Below are 5000 nucleotides of genomic sequence, written 5' to 3' on the forward strand. Positions count from 1 at the left end.
ATACTCGTAGAAGAAAATCGAACAAAACTCAAGAGGAGGAAGGAAAAGGAGAAACGGAGATTAAAGTGAGGAGGAAAGGGAAAAGGGAAGATGGAAAAATAAAAGGTAAGAAAAATACAAACAGAAAGACAAAAACTATAAAGGAAAAGAACAAAAATTTTTAAAAGAAGGGGAAAATTAAACTGGAAAAGAATCAAGAGGACAAAGAGGAAAAATATATAAAAATAATTTCAAAAAATGAGAATACACAAGGAAAAAAAAAACTGAAAATACAAACTAAACAGAAATTAATGCAAAACGACTGAGAAAATATAAAGAAATTGAAAAGATGAGGAAAAATATGAAGGATAAAAAAATGAGAAAGAAGAGGAAAACAAGAGACAGATAGAAGTTGACAAGAATGGAAGAAGGAAAAAAAAAGAATAAAAACCAACGACAAGAAGAACAAGAGAAAGGAAAAATTGAAGAGAAAGTAGAGAAATTATAGAAATCAGGAAAATACGAAAGATTAATATAAGAAAAATGATTGAAGAAAGAAGAAAATACAGAAAATAAGACAATGCTGAGAAATGATTGATGAAGGAAAAAAACAAAACAAAATAAGGCAGAGAAATTACAGAAAAAAAAAAAAGATAAGACAAAGCCAAGTGATCGACGACAGGAGAAACACACAGAAAAACAGATCTGAGAAATGACCGAAGAACGAAGATACAAAGAAGAAAACAGGAGGGCAGAAAAACGATCAAAGAAGAAAATACAAACGAAAATGATAGAAGAGAAAACAAAAAAATTAGACAAAGAAATTATCAAAGGAAGAATATATACAAAAGAGGCAGAATAATAATCGAATAAAGGAAAATAAAAAAAATAACTTATTGCAGATGTCAGAAAAATTATCGAAGGAAAAAAAAGATGAGTAAAAAAAAAAAAAAAGAAAAAAAAGAGATAGGAATAAAGCCAGAGGATCCTCGAAAAAAGACCAAGGAATCCCAAGTTATTATCCCCGTCTGAAATGTCAAGGAAAAGAAAAGTTTGGAAATGGAGACGTGAAATGGCGAGGGAACGACACCATGAAACGGTAAAAGAATGAAAAGGAGGAAAAAACAAAGAGATGTGACGGTAAATAAAAAGACAAAGAAGAACTGGACAACAACAGAAGGAAAAGGGCAAGAAACAGGGAGATAGTGTGAATAAGGAATACAGGTCAAGAAATATATAATGTATAATGGCGTAGGCTATCTATGTATCTATTTACCGTACCTGCCTTATCTATAAACTCTATCCGTATATCGATACCTACAGGCCTACACTGGTACCTATCTTTACACATCCGGAATGTTACACACAATCCCAGAGTTTACCAGTCAGAATTTCAATGGTATTTGTGGACGATAGCATTTGTGTTACCCAAGGCCTAACTTCGGTACTTCCCCTCTCCCCCCCCCCTCCCTCACCTCCATTACTCCCTCCTCCCTCCCTCCCCCTTCCTCTCACTTCTCCCCTTCTCTTCCTCCCACTCCTTTCTCTTTCCATGTCAGTGTCCTCTCTCGCCCTTCTCTCTCTTCTCCATTTCCTATCAACCTCTCTTGTAATATCCCCTCTTCCCCTTATCACTCCCATCCCTCTCTTCTCTCCTTTTTCATTTCCCTGTAATTTCTCCTATCCTCTCTCTCTTCCATTTCTCCCTCCTTCCCTCTCTTCTCTCTCCGTCCCACAGCCCTTCCCTCCTTCCTTTCCACCCTTCCTCTTCCATTTCCTTTCTCCCCTCCCCCCACCCACTCTATTTTTAACTTAATCCCACTATAAAGCGTTCAAATCAAGGGCAGTGATAACGTGGGACGAATCATTATGCGACACCGTACTTAGCAATGACTATAACCATGAACGCTGATTGGTGGAAAGAATCAACCTACGCGCTTCATATATCCATAATTTTGTAAGTGTTGCCTCATATCGTTTATATTTTTCCAAAATTTTTGTCGTTTTTGCCTCCAATAATTTTTCTCTGAGCCTTTTCTGTGGGCACTTTATTGCAACGAATAATAAATGCCACAATCTGCGCAGTGTTTGGTGCAGAGACAACAATATCACCTTTCATCTCTCTCACCCACACGCTACACACTCTCACACTTTATGTATATATATATACATGAAAACATTTTATGAGTGTCAGCGGACTATATATGGTGGTCCATATTTTATATATATATATATATATATATATATATATATATATATATATATATATATATATATATATATACACACACACACACACACACACATTATGGGAGGATATTTTTCAACCCGAACCCATATGATGAGACATAATTCAGAGTCCTCTGAATTTTTTCGCTTACCGCACCCAACTAAGCAAGTGACACAGCAGTTTTAATCTATCCCAGCCTGTAAAATAATGAAAATAAAAATCGTTGGAGGAGACGTGCAAGAATGACTCCTACGCTGACAAGGATACGGCCATTTCAGTCGTATTATCGTGTCCTGAGGGTTATTCCTCGTACTTTAAAAAAAAAAATGCTCTTTATGCAAACTATGCATATACTAAGGGAAAAATAACGAGAAAAAAATAAAATGAGGCGTAAATCATTTGGCTTTCTACAGTGGTTAATGAAGACTATACCCCCCCTCCCTTCCGAAAAATCTCTCCGAAAGGAAAGTCATCTGGATACAAACACATATTACAAATGAAAAATAAAATAATGAAATACTAATACAAATGAAAAAAAAAAATATAATAATGAAAAAAATAATACAAATGAAAAGAATTAAGTGCCCTGAAGAAGTTAATGAATACCGTACCCAACTCATGTCCGAAAAATCGTTCCTAATCAGAATAAAATCGTCCGTAAAAAGTACCATTACAGTAACAGCAGAAGACGTCAAGGGATGGGACAGAATAAAACTCCTATTTGTACGACTTTCTCAAAGCCAGGTGGAGAGTCCATTGGGTCCAAGAGAAGAACAAGGAGGAGGAGGAGGAGGAGGAGGAGGAGGAGGAGGGAACCTGATCAGGAGGTGATAAAAGGAGATGGGGATAAAATGACAAGAGAAGGAAAGAGGAAAGGAAGAAGAGAAATGGGAGGGAAAGACGGAGGGAAGGACGCACTAGAGATGCTAAAGGAGACGAGGAGGGAGGTGAGAGGGAGGGTAGGGAGCAAGAAGAAAGTGGAAATAACTTTGAGGAACGAGAGAAGCAGGGATATGAGAGGAGGCAGGAAGGAGGGAAGGGAAGGGAAGGGAAGGGAATGGTGGGGAAGGGACGCGAAGCAAAGCGATGCGAAGGGAAGGGAAGGGAAAGGAAGAAGAGAGTTGAGTAGGAAATTTCTCAGCTCAGTGATCTTGCCGACAATAAGTTACAAGTCGATTGAGAGTTCCGAAAGTTTCATTGAACGTGTTTCGTGTTACTCTGGGGAAAGATCAGTGTAGAATAGATATACCGCAATCAGATGGATAGATAGATACATACACAGAACACACACACACACACACACACACACACACACACACACAGATACTGAAATTTCAGAAATATACATGGCTTGCGATAAAACAATGGTGTGTGTGTGTGTGTGTGTGTATGTGTGTGTGTGTGTGTGTGTGTGTGTAAATCATGTGGTGGTATCAAGAACGGTAAATAAATGGAGTCATCATAAAGAATGGGATAAATCAGGTAATTTTCACATGAAATCTGTCTCACGTACAGGACAGCTTTACGCGCGCCAGACTAATTAAAAACTCTGAAGTATTAGGCATAAATTCTACGGGAACCCATATTAAACACGAGATAAACGCTTTTCAAAACTTTGCTCATAAATTTTCCAACCTTCATCAGCGTTCTTTCAACTCAAACTACCGCAGATTTCTCACTTCCGCATAATCCCAGAAGTTCGTTGTTTTTCCTTTTTTTTTTTTTTTTTTCTTTTTTATGCGTCCGACTCTGGGCATATAGGCTTGACATTCTTCCCTAAGGCCCAACAGTCCTCCTACATACCAAACACCTCCATATGTCACCACTTTGATACTAACACCCACCGTCCATACTGAATACATGCTAGTTTTTCTCATACAGAAATGGTGTATCGGTATTAGAGGGGGTGTTTCTACGACATGTCGGTAAATCTTATCGTAATTCAGATAAGTCTGTTTAACGAAATTCAAACTACTAAACTGTTCCATACCCAACCAGGAAATCGAACTCCTGTCTATTGGGACAACCGATCACCTCTCTACTGACCCGGCCTCCACGGCCTTAAATTATTACATGTCTCTGTTACTTCATGCCACACTACCTCAAGTATATGTGGGGCGAAATCTGTCAATTATTTCACCAAATCTACTTCTCATTTTCCTCTGCCTATGTTCCCTCCTCCTCCTCCCCACCACCTTCCATGGCGCCGTACAGACGTGGGAAATAAGGTACCGGCGGCCCTGAAAGTGACATGGGATGATGATGGAGAGAGGAGGAGGAGGGAGGGAAAGGAGGACGAGGGAGGGAAATGGAGGACGAGGACGACGAAGAGGAGGAGGAGGAAACATAGGCGAGGAAAATTGCATAAAAATAAAGGAGGGGACATATATGAGGGAAGAAGGAAGAAAGATGGGGAAGGGAAGGGAAAGCAATGGGGGAAGAGTGGAGATGGAGGGACGGGAGGGAGAGGAGAGAGAAGGGAAGGGAAAAGAAGAGCTGGTAAGGAGACCTGAAGCAGTGGGGGGGGGGGTGCATAGGAAAGGAATAGATGGGAGTGGAAAAAATGTTAGAGAGAGAGAAGGGGGGGAGGGTCCTAAATAATACCGAAGGCCTGCAGTTGGGTCACATACGCCCGCTAATTCCCTTCCCTTCACGGCCGCCTCTGTGACACTGCCTGCTTGTTACGGCGAAGGGTCGTCCTCTGAACGGCTTCGGTGGCTTCGTAACATCTCATTCTTAAGGATTTATTCTGTATATTACATGACTTCCGAAGCTGTCCTTGCTTTGCGAC

This window comes from Coenobita brevimanus, chromosome 68 (genome assembly GCF_032717465.1).
Source record: "Coenobita brevimanus isolate Jiangsu-jjx chromosome 68, ASM3271746v2, whole genome shotgun sequence".
NCBI lineage: Eukaryota > Metazoa > Arthropoda > Malacostraca > Decapoda > Coenobitidae > Coenobita > Coenobita brevimanus.